Genomic DNA, 15,127 nt, shown 5'->3' on the forward strand with positions numbered 1-15,127 from the left:
ATTGTCTATAATATAATCATCTTCATACAAAATAATGCGATGAATCTTTGAGCTATTCTGTGGCGACGCAACCTTGATCAACTCATCTAAATTTATCAGTTATAGAGCTTCAGCAAATTGTCTCTCCACATTTAGATTTGCATCTATCAAATAAATATCCACTAATGAATTCAAAGACTTTGGGTCAGTCTTTTGTCCTAGACTACAACGATTAAGAATATCGTCTAAAATTCTTGCTCGATCTCGCGCAAATTTTTAACTACATAAGCGCGATAACGAGACAATCAAACCGAACAGAGAAATTCGAGTGGTTACGCTCAATAAGTCCGCGCATAACCTGCCATGAAATTCGAAAACACTAACCAAAGCGTCGAAATCTAAGCCAATAAAGTTTTTAATCAGATTTCCGAAATGCATATCTGACGAATTTAATTCCGTCGATTTTAATGAACGAAATCGGAGCATCAAGTTGTATCAATTTACGCCCCGCGCTATATACGAATTCGAGCCTCTGCGTTTTCACGAGCGCAATATAATTGCCGCGAAAATCAAGAATTCTATTGCGAATTTCGCCGAGGATGACGAAAAAGAAACTTGCACAGGAATAAAGCGTCCTGTGAGAGAGGGACTGGAGAACAAAAAAGTGTATAGCCGAAGGCTCGGGATTTCGCGCGAATTCCCTCGAGTTTTTCTCTCGGATGAAAGAGAACACAAGAAAAGTGAAAGAGAAAGAGAGACAGACTGTAGGTGACGATGGGCAATAGCCTCACTTCACTTCTTTCTTCTTTTTTTTCGCCAGATAGCTCCCACTCTCTGACTCTTTCTCCCGCTTTTAGTCCAGCCATACTCCGTCTGTTTTTTTTCTATCTATCTCTCTCTCTCTCTCTCTCTCTCTCTCTCTCTCTCTCTCTCTCTCTCTCTCTCTCTCTCTCTCTCTCTCGTTCACTCCTTCCGAAAAAAAGAATAAGCTTTGTTCTTCTCCCCGTCTCTTTTATTTCGTCCCCTTTAGTGCTCTCTCCTGTCTGACGTATCCGAGGTAATGCAATCACGCCTCTTACTGCGAAAAAAAGAGAGAAATTGCGCGCGAGTCCTTATATGTATCGATTGAATTTTGATGGACTTTTATCTATTTTCTTACATATCGGATTCCACAGCGTGTGCAACTTTCATTCCAAATTAAATAAGTTTATTTCTCAGGAAGCCCATACCTACAGCGAGTACGTCTCACTTTCTCGCTTTATTTGTCTCCGGATTCTTCAAGAAAACTATCTATCTTTCCTTCCCACTTGTCGTCCGCCGAGACGTGCACACCGCGGCAGCGACTCGCGATAAATTCCTCCTTAGGAATCGTGCAGAGTCGGGAAGAAAAATAAGCTGCGCGAGAAAGCGAACTCTGTGCGGAAAAAAGTGCAAAAACGAAACAGCTGAAGGAGAGAGAGCGTGCTATGCCAAGGGAGCGAAAAAATAGGGGCTATCAAGGAGAGAATCGAGTGAAAAAGTGCAATTGATTGTATAGTAGCTGCGCGCGAGGCGCTACTCTACAGGGCAGTTTGTTGGACGTTTACAAAGTACCGACTTGACGGAAATAAAAGTATAGCGATATAGAGGGGGAAAAGGGGTTACCGAAGGCGAAGTTTAATCGCTTTCTGAGAATTATTTTCTGTAATAAAGTCGATCGAAGAGACCTTAAAAGGTTTTTCTCTCTGTTACAGTGTACAGAGAGTGAGATGTAATTTTTAACGATTTTGCATATGCACGCGACCCACTTCATTTTTAACGAAGACTCGTTAACGCATATAATATGGCTTCGACGTGTGCTTTAATGACGTCGATGGAAAACAATTTCAGCGGGATATGACATGCCCGACGTGTAATCAATTTAAAGGTTTTTTTTTAATCGAAAGAACATTGGCGCTTTAACGAAGTCCGTAAACACACAACGCGCGCGTATAATTAATAATTTATGTTCCGCAGCGTTTATCGAAAGCAATTAACCCGCGCGAACTTTGAAACTTTTTTCCAGTAGTATAGTTCCCACAGGTGCGCGAGAAAACAATAAAGCCCCTCGAGGAGGCGAATTAACAGGACGTTAATTTCCATAAAGCGATTCGAAAACTTTGCCTCTCGAGCTCGTCGGTCCACGAAGTAGCATAGGTGAGAAATAAAGTGCCGAAAGCTCTCTCTCTCTCTCTCTCTCTCTCTCTCTAGAGAAGAAAAGGGGGCGCGAAGGAGAAGAAGCAATTCGCGAAAAAGCTCGGGGAGCGGCAGTAAAAGCGCGAGCTTGCGAAAGAAAAGCGGGAGAAATCACGTAGCCGAGGGTGCATTTTCGCCAAGAGCTTGCTGTGGAAGAAGAAATGCACTCGCTACAGTTCCGAGAGCGCGTAATTGCCGTCTAACGAAGCGAACATTTGAATGTGTTGCGGATTATTGTGCTAGCGAGCGTCTCGCTCTATTGGCTGGCGTTACAGCAGCTGGACTGTGAAACGAAGTCCTCCCGAGAATTTCGAGGATGTGCCAAGTGCTTTTAAGGATTCTTCGGCTGATTGGCGGTTTTTCGGCGGAAAATTCAAACACATTCTGCTCTACGTATGTGTGACTTGTTTGCCCAGTCGTAAATTTCACTCGAGCTGTGTGTGGAACTCAGTCGAAAGATTGGAGTGGATTTGGTTTCCGAGTGCTTCTGGAAGGCAATCCGGCTAATTATTATTTAACCGGTTTTCATCGTCGACGAAGCAATCGACATACGCAAAAGTGACTTTGTATTGTATCAATCCTTGATAATAATTCAATCTATACTCCTCAATTTTCGCGAGTATATCGGTAATCTGTACTTAAAATTCATCACTAGGTAACCTCCTCTCCGGGTGTATCACGCTAATGACCGGCAAACTCGAAAGGTTAATCCTCAATAACGGATCGATCCCCGCGAGCGCGCGATAACAAACGTTTTCAATCAAGTCCCCGCATAAATCCAAGCTCTCCCAGCCTCCGAATAAATCAAAAGCTCGCGCAGGTGCATCATCGAGCTTTTTTCCATTTCCGAACCGAATGCAAAGTCAGTATCGCGCGAATTAATGACGTCACTACTCGCTATACCGACGCCACAAGGCAGTTGTTTTACCAATTCCAATGCTGCGCGCGTGCAGTATACACACACACACGCCGCCGGGGGTGCAGTCGCTCGCGAAATTCTTCGCCTTTTTTTGCCTTGAGGCTGCTGCAAAATTGTTCGCGGTTACCGTGAGGCTGAAATTTTCGCTGGTGTTGCTGCTGGAGTTTTTCGCTTTTTGGTGTAAGATTGCTCGGAGATGTGGAGTTATTTTGTTTTTGGGAGGAAATTGTTTGGTATGGTAACGTCGACGATTGATCTGGCGCTTTGCGTATCCGAAGATATTCGATTGTTTGTGAGCAAAATAATTTATTAATTGAAAATTTTATAAACAAAAGAGCTAGCTTTACGTTTGATTTTTTAAAAATGTCAATTTATAAATGATTGATTTGTTAGTTCGAATAAAAAATGTGCATAAAAGCTTGAAAAAGCTTATAATCCTTCTCCAACATTTTCAACCATCACAAAAAAAAAACAAGACGAAAGTTCAAGACACACTTCAACCCCTATATACATTCACATACGAATAGGGCAAGCTCTGCAGAATCCATAACGCGAAGTAAAGCCCTCGACTAGCGAAACGTCTCTCCAGCCTCGTGAAAGCTCCCGAACACGCTACATCCATTAAAAGCTTGTCGAGCAGCCCATCGTCGTCCTCTTCTCCAACATGTGTCGATTGATTTTGGCCTGCGCGCCGACGTACATCTCTCTCTCAGCACTGGGAAAACAATAGGAGTGTAGGATTCGTGAGAGCCGGAAGTTGGCACGTGTAGGCGAAAGGATACAGCGGAGAATCGCTCGAATATTGAAGATGGTGAAACCATAGCACTATACTCAGGCTCAAAGTACACCCTTACACTATTGTCTTCGTTTTCATGGAAGGTGATCGCGTCGCAGTATGAAAAATTTAATAAAGCCTTCCGCTCTCGCTTAAAGCTATCCTCCGGTTATTAAAAAATTTCAAAAACAGCCTCCGTCAAAGGAGCCGAGCGAAATTTTATTAGACCGTGAAAATATTTTCCGAGAAAATGAAGCCCTTGGCGCTTTATAACTCGCGCTTGTGCGGTAAATTTAATTTCGCTCTATTATATTATCTCGGGCTGCAATCTCGGGGAAAAAATCTTCCCCGCTACATGTAGCTCATCGAAATTCTCACCACCTCGAGCATTACACGCCACGACGGGCCTCTTGGCCTCTCGAACCTAAAACACATGCTACACCCCCACATCCTCCTTGGCACTCAGCGCCAATCTAAACTGCATCATCGTCCGCCGGCTCGCGCGTTGTCTCTTTTTACATCGATGTGCGCGAGAGGGCGTAATTCGCCGCGACACGCAACAAATCGCTGCTTTGCATTCGCGCATGAATTGCTAATTTGCGCCGTGAGTTTTAATGACGGTATTCTGAGATATAGGACACAGTGTGAGTGTTTCTTGAAGATCGAATATTTATGTGGGCTACTATAGCATTTTTATTTCCAAGCTCTCTCGGGAGGGTAATTGAGTTTTTTAATCAAGCGAATGAAGCAATCATCGATAAGTGCCTCCCGAGAGCTAATTATGCAATTGTTGCATTCGAAGTCGCTGTAAAATATAACGTGGATAAACGTATTCGAACGGAAGCTCGATGAAACTTTTATTTCGTGCGGCTTCGAGAGCGACGAATACGCGTATGCGACGAACAATAAAATCAATACGTTATGTTGCATTATATAAAAACTCGAACGCGGCGTTTCGTTGTGTACGGCTATAATATAATCTGTGTATACAAATGCGAAACAGCTGAAAACGTATAATGAAAACAGAAGCTCGTAAACACGATCCATCCTTTTTCGGCGCTATGTACTTATTGCAATTTCCACAAATCGTATTTGCCGCCGCGATGCTTTCGAAACGAAAAGTGGACAGCGCAAACAAAGCCCGAGAAAAACAGTAAGTATACATATATACATATACACTTGACGCCAGTAGTAGTCGACGATCGATGTAACTTCCACACACCCACAGCGATTCTATTCCCAGTTGCGCCTCGCGCGGACAAAGACGCATTGCACACATCTCTTTCGTCGCGCGCGCGCGAAAAAAGCGCGGCGTCTATAAGCGCCTCGTTTCGCGAAAACTAGTGCGGAGGCACGAGCTGCCTTTGTATATATATGTGTGTATATATATATATATATATATATATATATATATATATATATATATATATATATATATATATATATTCGGACAAACATTTGCGCGGCTGCTGCTGTTGTGCGCGGTAAGGAGCATAAGCGGGATTTTCTCTTGAAATATGGTATACGTACGAGCGCACGCATGCGGATGGGAAATAAATTTTCGCCGAGTGTGTGTGTGTGTGTGTGAGAGAGAGAGAGAGAGAGAGAGAGAAACCTCGATGAGAGAGGGGGGCTATTTCTGAAATTTACGAAAGTGCTGATGCGGATTTTTCGCGGCAGCTTTATTGCGGCAAATTTATATTTCGTGATTCTTCGCGGCTTTTTCGACGGATTTTATTTACAGCCACGCGGCCCGAGGGGGATAAGGGCCGAGACGTTACTTTTGAAAAATTGTATTTCCACCAATCTGTATTTTTAGCGGATAGAGAGTTACGCGTCGTCCTTCAGAATTATATTATAGAGTGTATACGTGTATTTTTTTCAAAGCTGCTGTAAGGCGAAAAAATATTCCACGCGAATCTTCGACTGATGAACATAAGAATCCGCGAAACGACGACGACGGCTGCAAACATCGCGCGCATGAAACTTCGAAGTACACGTACGCGTTTGAGTATCGACGTAAAATTTTACAGTTATTATATCGCGCGCTAGCTGCAGCATTTGCATTTTTCTCCATACACAGCTCGCAGAGAGAGAGAAAGAGAGAGAGAGAGAGAGAGAGAGAGAGAGAGAGAGAGAGAGAGAGAGAGAGAGAGAATTGTACTACTACACCCTGTAGTAATAATAACAAGGTGTCGGGTATCGAAAAAATAAGCAACCGCAGCTTCTTTCCATCACAAACGCGCTTTTTCTCGGAGAAAATGAGATTCCCGCGAGGAAATCTTGTCGTATCGCGTGATATGAGAGAGAGAGAGTGAGAGAGAGAGAGAGAGAGGCGCCGGAAAAACAAGACGGAGAGTTGGCTACATGGTGTATATGGGATCGAGGGAAAGATGAGAACTGGAGGAGCTTGCGCGGCACGTGGACTGGGAGCGGAAATATTGTGCCGCGAGAGAGGCTGTGAATGCTGAGCGTCGCGTTGTCGGGCTATATGCGCTGGGGTAAGTATGGCTCGTTCGAGACTCATTTATGCGACTGGAGATCTTACGCTGGGTGTTATTGGGGTGAAATTTTAGTGATGGACTGGACTGTCTTATGGTTTTTATGTGATGTGCTATTGTGCTTGGAGACATGGTTTGGTACATTTCATTTTTTCTTTATCGGCTAAAAGTAAACGGTAACATTATACTGTCCTACTCAAAGTGTTAAACTTACGACAAAGGAAATTTTTATTAAAAACCTATGCGAGAGTCTAAGCTAAACTTAATTTCTACTTGACCCTGTATATACGTGTGGGTCGCAATTTTTAATGTATCAGAACAAATAGTCAGTTTTGGACTGGCGCAAAGTCCTTGAATTTCCAGTTAATGAAGATACGTGGCGCATAGGCGATTTTTCATTTCTCTCATTCGAATCTTCGCATGGTCGTTCATACCCAAACTGCCTCTTGTTGGATCTATTGCTTGAACTGCTCATATTGTAACTGCTACTGTTTATAACAGCCGATTATATTGTCTATGCGTATTATTTCTCAAGATAAAATAAGAGAAACATTAATTCCATCTCAATAGATCTTGCTTACTTTGCATTTATATTCTCGGGGCCACTCGAACTCGCTAAAATTCATCCCCACGCCGACGAATAAATCATATACGAAATAAAGGGACTGCCGGGAAATTAGTTCAAGTTCTCTCGAAGAAGAGGCTAAAAGAAAGTTAGCGGCTAAGGGAAAGCAGGACAATAAATGAAGATAAGAAGTTAAGGGGGGAAGAGAGGCTAAAGTAATAGAAAGCTGCATAAATATGGCAACAGCGTAGGCACACACACGCACACACACACACATACAGAGGCGAAGGGAAAATCTTTAAGGTCCTCGTCCGAGGAACTTTGTAATTTTCATAAATTTCGCGATATAACTCGACAAAAAGCCTTCCCCTCGAAGGACTCAAAGTTTCCGTTGAACTTCCTTCCTTTTTTTGTCGGACCGTTCAATCCAACTTTTTTTTACACTCGAGAATTTGCTTGGACCGACAATTAGAGGTAATAAATTGCGTTGGGAGACAGCTTGAGAATTGACGAGTCACGTCTACTGAGTATAAGAACTTTATTATAAAGTCGCATATGATTATACTTCGAGGATCACGTAGTTTGATATATTTTGCTCTCGACGCTTCTTATTCGCTCTTTTCTATTTATTCCTGGATTTTTCCGTCGGAGATATATCCTTGAAGGATTATTTACGGATGAGCGAAAGAAATTTTGAACGCGCATTTTTCGCATAAAAGTAGCATTCGCAAAATATTGCGAGTTTACGAGGATGTAATTAGCTCTTTCGCAGCTTTAAATTATTTCATTTTGTGCGCTGACTCTTCTATTTCTCCATAAAGCTGCTGGAACAAGACCTAAAAACAGCGTTATGTACAATGTAAACTTAATACTCTCAAGCTTTCCGTGACGCAAGAAAAAAAAAATCTCGAGAAAGCATGTGAATTTTTTGCTCTTGTTGTGAATTCTCATTCGCCTGATCCCGGGCTGTACTTTAGGGAAGCTTCTGTTGTAAGCGCTCCGCATTTAATCTAAACATCTCATTTTTATCTTCCGACGGATTTTTTCAAGTTCTTCTCGTTGGAAACTCTCAAAAAAATTTGTACCTACTTCGCGAGCTCGAAGCAACAAATTTGTGCGAAATTAAACGAAACAAATTAATTCCTCCGCCTCCAAACGCGACTTAAACTAGATAAATCTTACATAAGAGCTCCTCGCGTCTCCTCAGAAAGGATCGTTATTTAAATCTCGTGTAATCCTCCAGTGCGTCTTCTCCTCCCGAGGCATATAAGCAAAATAGAGTCGTATAAATAAAGCGAGAGGATTAAGCACCGCCTACACCAAAGACGATATAATCAAGCTTTTTTACTTAATTTTGCAAGCGCACACATAGGAAAAAATCAAGCTTTCATTAATTCAGCTAAAAATGAACACACGACACACAGCGCATATAATATGCATAGCCGTTCCTTTGTTGTCTCTCGTCCTGCCTCACATTGTAGCGACTCGACGTCCCTTTGCGGCACAGCATCAGCATCCCAACGGAGACCGTCGACGGGCGTAGCCTTTGCCGTCTCCTCTATACGCTCGTAAAATATATAGCGAGAGAGACAGAGAAAGAGAAGAAGCTACCCTATATAATTGAATAGCCCGAGTATGTGTGTGTGTGTGTGTGTGCCGTATGCGCATCTAAAACTGAATCTCCCTTGACCCAATTGCGCCTTTTCCGCGTGTGTACACACATGTCGCGAAGAATGCGCGCATCCTTTTCTCGCGGCTTGTATCGCGTATACAGGGCGAGAAAGTGAGAGAAGTGCCCTGGTCGATAGTGTATACACACGCGGATATGTATGTAGAGCGTGATCTTTCATCATTGGTTCGCAGGCCGGCTTTATTCTCGCCGTTTGTTTAAACCGTCCGCGGAAGCTTCTTTTTATAGTGAATCGAAGCTGCAGCGATACTGGAACCGTATGCTGCGCTCCTGATACTCACTCTGACTTATAGTAATAACACACTCAATGACGAGAAGCGTTTGTGTACTCACCTGGAACAGAGAGACGGAGAGAAAAAAAAATGGTGAAAATCGTCGGCATTAATATTCATAACAAATATATACTAATGAAGTCTTCTCGAGACCTCATAACGCAAGTTTACAGCTAAGCATGTTATGCGAACTTCCTAAAACTTATCAAATGAGGCGTCGCGCGGAGCAAGAATTTAACTTGCTCGGAATTGGATTTGCATGTTTTCGCGGCATTCTAAAATATATTTTATATTTACGAGAACTCTCGGCGACGGACGGCTAATTTGCATTTAAAATGTTTTTGCAATTTACTCTCGGCGAGATCTTTGCTTGTATAGCTGCTAACTAGAAGCATTATCATGTAAAGCAAGAATCTCAGTGGCAGTTTTTTTATAGTACGTGACGAAAGATGCCTTATCTTATCTCCAAAACCGAAGGCGTTCCCACGAGTGATTTCCATAAAGTGTGGTCGATAAAGTCGTTCGCTTGGATCGACGAAGAAAAATAATAACGTGACCAGATCTCGAGATCGAGAGAAAGAATCGTATCACATTGGGAACTGACGGCAGGGCTCTACCTTACCAGCGACCAAGTCGTCGAAAATCTGGAGCGAAGCGATAACCGGGAAGAGAAAGGCACCGGACTTTCTTGAAAGTCCGGCCACTTTCACGCATGAGCGAGCAAGTCGAGCGAGATCCAGACCTACGTGCGCCGCTGGAACGATCTTTCTCAAGTCCCCCGATAGCCGTGATCGTCTAGTGGTTAGGACCCTACGTTGTGGCCGTAGTAACCCAGGTTCGAATCCTGGTCACGGCAATGTGTAAAAGCATTGTCACGGCGGGGGCTTTTTTTTTGCAAATGTTGGATGACTTTTTGTTTATTTTATTGCTTTATTAACGTTTGCACTGGAAATAATTTTTCTTTTAACAAACTTTGAGAAGCAATTTAACAATTTTTGTGTGAAATTTTGTATACTATTGAAAAATATTTTATGTTTGTAAAAACGATTCAATTAGGATATGCGAAAATCACTTGGGAAATAGCCTTTTTAACCTTTTTGAGTATTTATATAAACTCTAAAATGAAATAAGTTGAATTGTGAATTGACATCTTGGCATTTATTTAAATATATATCTTGGTTATGGAACAAATAAAATATGAAACTACTTATATTAACTGATTTCAGAATTCAAAAATTTTAAATATTATGAAAATTTATATAACTTTCGCATGCGGATGATAATGAGGGAAACTATTTTCATAATTTTAAATTAAAACTTGTCCGTTCGCCAGATATTGTTGGTCGACGAAGATTCACAAAACTTCGCTTTTACTTCTCGAGGTATAATGAATTAGATTTAAAACCGGCAAACCGCACGTGGTAAAAAAAGATATCCGCCACGATGAACAGCAGTGTGCGAGCATAGGGAATAATCAGCCTATAGCCCAGAGCCCGAGTAGCCGTCTGAAAAAAAACAGCTTTGGATTGACATTTTCTCTGTCATTTTTCGGTGGCGCATGTGCCCTTTTTTATTTCTCGTATCTTAATAAGCGCTCGAAATGCGTATAAGGATGTGCCATATATGCCAAAGCTGCCTTACTGCAGGGCTTACTTGATGAACCGCACATGTTAAAGCTGAAGTATATACATATATGGTTAAAATAAAAGCATATTTTTAAAGTTGTCCTATATCTATTCTTGTTTTATTTTTCTTAAATGGAGATTTATTTTACAGCCGATTCCGCAAATCTACCTTCGTGCGAGGGATAGACAACGGCCCATGCAAAGTTGCTTGCCTAAATACTAGTGTTCGAAAAAATACGAGCCACAATCCGCCAAACATTTTAGTTGATATAAGCTCTTTCAAAGCTTAAAAAAAAAATTATGCGCGCAGTCTTGTGCAAGTATAAAATATCTTAAAATTACAGCCGCGCTTAGACCAACGAGCCCGAGTAAATCTAATTACTTCCCGGTGACCGACTTGCTTGCATTTAAATCCGCTCGTAACAACAGTCGAAACTCGGGGTCGAAGTGATATTTAATATCTCCTCGTGATAAATCGTCGCCCAGGTATAAGCTTCCAGCTGTGCTCGCGTCGCTTTGTTCCACGCCGTTGTTGCTCTGGAGACGCGCCTCGCGAAATTAATTACAACGGATTATGTGAGCACGCGAAATTGTACGACTGTCGGAAATAATGAGGCGCAGCCCGCACAGTTGTCTGAGCAGAAAATTTCATTTATTACTTTGCCTCGTGTGCGTGTGACTATGTTACTCGCCTTTCGAGCGGTATACGTGTACCATGCGTTTTTTAGTTCAATTGCGAACTATAGTTGTTTCAACAAAGAAAACGACGACTGTTGTCGAGAAATTTGGGTACTTCTCGCTGATGTCCATAAAACTGTGCGAGAATTACTTATACGGAATAGGTAGTGTGTGTGGACGTCACGATGCGAAAATTTGTTCGGCCGATGACGTCACTCGGGTAATAAGGTGATCTAACTGAGGATGTTCGTGACGAGCGGGGCTGTAAGTGCCAGTAATATCAGTCTGAAATCCATTAAGGAACATGGAAATGGATCATCGACTTTTTTTCTAGTTTGTATTAAAATAGAAATTCGTTATTATCGCGCTGGGAAATTTTCGGTAAATGGTAGAGTGTCGTAAAATAAACAATAATAGCCGTTTCTTGAGAAAATATATGCGATGACTATGATAATGGGTATTTGCAGTAGACAGGAAGTCGATCTTCGAGAAGCATTTTGGAAGTTCATCGTTGAGAAAAATCGGGCCATCCTTGACTTGTCGTAGACACCAATATTTTTATAAGCGAAAGTTATCCTCAACCCTGTTTGTGCCAAATGAAGAAGACCTAGCACTTATACATTACTTGTTTTTTTTTTTAATTATACTGATAAAAGTTTTTATTAGTTATTGCTAAAACGCGCGTTACAATATTAATTACTTTTATAGTCGCACCTATTACAAATGTCTCTCGCGGTATAAATATTATCTGCAGAATATAACGCGTACAATAAATAAATTATATTGCAGCTTTATACTCGCAAATATTTTATGAGCTGGCGATCGATAAAGTCGTCACTTATTAAGCGACATACATTTTTCGAAAAGATATTTTCAAATCCTCCGATATACATTTTTCAGAAAAAGATACATCCAAAATCAAGCCGAGACGGAAAAATAATATTTCACACACGCGTTTGAATTATGTATCGCTTCTACGCTATATTGCGTTCTCGCAAATTTGAAAGTATTTTCTATCTATTCGCGCAGAAGCTAAAATAAAAAAAGAAAGAGCGAAGCCCGAACGCCTGTTTTATAAATATATCGCTCGGGGGCATCTCCAGCGTCGAATAGTGGAAAATAACATGAAATTACCAACGAGACGCTTATAGCTCCCGGGGAAAATTATGAATGAAAATTTTCGTATAAGAGAGAAGTACGTCAGAATTCGCCCTAGTTTTCGCGGCGCACGTAATACGCTTCTGTGCGTTCTTCTTCTACACTTTCAGGTTCAAGTGAGTATATGAACTGTGGAGGAAATACCTTATAACTGTATCCAAGGCACGTGTGCTTTATGAAATTATGCGAATACCGTTACACACTTATATTTTATACGTTGAATTCATCGTTAATAAAATATAAATTTTAACACCAAACATTCCATGTACCGGACAAACACGCGTATAGAAAAAAAAGATACGATCAACCGGCTCTCCATCATCCTCTCGACGTCAGAGAGAAACAACGAGAATAGGACGCCCCGTCGGCTTTCGTTATATTAATAGTCCGATTATTGTTTTCCCAATTACTCGCGCGGGGGCGATAATAAATTAATCGAAACGAATTGCGGTAAAATTATATTCGCGGAAGTGACGCACCATAATACAATATCGTCCGATTAATTGTTTCGCTATTATGATGAGCTTTTGTGTATATATCTATATGTGCGAGCCGATGCTTTTAGCGATAATTGATTTTCAATAGTTGCGAGAGCGCGAGCTTTTAAAGGGCTGGCTGGCGTATGCGCGCGTTTTATGGCTTCGTAACGGAGCCGAGTGGGCGTATACTATTATAGTAAAAACTCACGCGAGTATAACTGTTCGATAAAGCATGAGTAATGAATATTTTCATTTTACTGTGCGGTGATCGACTTCGAGGGACCTTTATTGTCGAATTAGTTACAAGTCGATTACGAAATTATACGCGTACGAAGATCAACGCGAAAAATAAAAGGGATCATGCAGCGCAGCCGTGTAATCGAAGGCCGAAAAAAAAATGAGTAATCGATAAGAGGGTCACTATCGACACTCCTTCTCTCGAGACACGAAGCTTCGGGAAATGCAATTATCGGCCAATCAACGCGACTATCCGCGGATCTGGCAACTGCCTCCCACGTAAACCCGGCCTAATTATGGCAGCTTCCCTCGCTTTCTTCTTCTCGCCTCGGCGGAAGAAGAAGCCCCTATTTCCGAGCTGCTGTTGCTTCCTGTCGTTACTTATTCTTTTTTCTTCCTACCCCGCAGCTCGTCGAGTTTATTGGACGCTCGATTTGTAGCTCGCGAGCTGCATGCGAAATCGAACGCGGTAATCATTTTTCGCTCATTACTCGCCGGAATCAGATTATCTCTCGTTTGTGTTACACATGGTTCGGTAGCCCCCTGATGAAATTACGATTTGACGAGCGCGAATGATGGCGCAGTCGAGAAGGGGGATTGTTTCGGCCTTGGGAAGACGTGTCAACGATCGATCAATGACTGTTGTTTTTATCAATCGACCGTGACTCCATCAGGCTCTTATCCGACATCGCATATGTCTTGGACTGAGTAGGAAAATGTATTTGTAATGGATTGATCGAACGCTACTGTTATGCTGTATTTCTGCGGTGGTATGTTTTACATAATTTTTTTGGCTTGAGAAAAACTTGTATATAGTAGTAAAAATGTTAATTCACATAATATTTAGAGGTGTTTGGAGTTCGAATAACGAGTTTGATAAAACAAAACAGTATTGGACTGGCTTGAACTCTATAGGTCCACAGAGTATGTTCGGAAATGAAATTTCGGTTAGTAGTTAGGTTGGTAGCCCTACGCTAATCAACCGCCCAACGTTCAGCGCGTGTAAACAGTAGATGGTTAGCACAGCTGATTGTTCGGATTCGGAGCAAGTCAATGTTATTGCAATAAAGTATAAAGTTGATCTATTTATCAAGACATTATGAACGTAATTGAAGTGTTTGATGATATCCTATCATCGACCGATTCTGATAGTGATGAACAAAGTGATTTAGACGAAATGTTTGATGACATTTTCGATGATTATGAAGCCAATGATCATCGTATTCCACGAGTTGAAAATTTTGTAGTTAATGTTATCGATGAAATTTGATATACTTATAACCTCAACCCTCACATAGTCACATGGCATGCTCATCAGTCACCATCGCGGAAATCAGCTTGCCTAACCGTCTATTGTTTACACGCGCTGAACGTCGGTCAGTCGGTTAGCGTAGGGCTACCAACCTAACTACTAACCGAAATTTCATTTCCGAACATACTCCCGGTCTCTGAATAGCGACAACAGGTGGCGCATAGACAATTTTCTATGTTAAATCATACCTGCTTGGCCTGCCACTCATGCTATAACTGCCTATGATTCTACTACTAAATCATATTTAGTATATGATGGAAAAATTCAGGAGCAAGCGTTACGATTGCTAAATGTCAAAGATCAACAGTACAACAACATCAATCTGTATTTTTGATACTGACATCCGAGATCATCGAACAATTTAACTTTGTCCGTTAGCTGATACTCAATGACGTCCGGGAAGTTTTTTGGTTTTTTCAAAAGAGTCTCAGCAGCGTCAACAGCAGGAGCAATCTGTGGTTATTGTTAAAGCAACGAGTAATCCTCGTAGATTCTCAAAAATTTTGGTTATAATGTTGATGCATTTGATTTAGAAAAAATTCAGAGTCTTTTGAAACGGGAAATTTCGAAGAGACCCATAACAAATATATAAATATTTGGTTATTGTATGGTTGTATGGTATTTTCTCTAAAACCCATCGTCCATTTTTTTTTAATTTTTAAAAAAATAGTAATTTTCTGCCTAATTTTAACATTTATATCTGCGCAATATATGACGCTTAGA

General features: G+C 41.4%; 1 protein-coding gene and 1 non-coding gene across 3 annotated transcripts in view; one reads left to right on the forward strand and one right to left on the reverse strand.

Moving 5' to 3' along the window:
- The window catches only part of LOC100123063 (receptor-type tyrosine-protein phosphatase kappa), an 86,378-nt gene that overhangs the window by 45,043 nt on the left and 26,208 nt on the right, over window positions 1-15,127 (reverse strand). The window lies entirely within an intron of this gene.
- Window positions 9,700-9,771, forward strand: TRNAH-GUG. Its single transcript has one exon. It is a non-coding gene; the product is annotated as a tRNA-His (tRNA).

Source organism: Nasonia vitripennis, chromosome 4 (assembly GCF_009193385.2).
Source record: "Nasonia vitripennis strain AsymCx chromosome 4, Nvit_psr_1.1, whole genome shotgun sequence".
NCBI lineage: Eukaryota > Metazoa > Arthropoda > Insecta > Hymenoptera > Pteromalidae > Nasonia > Nasonia vitripennis.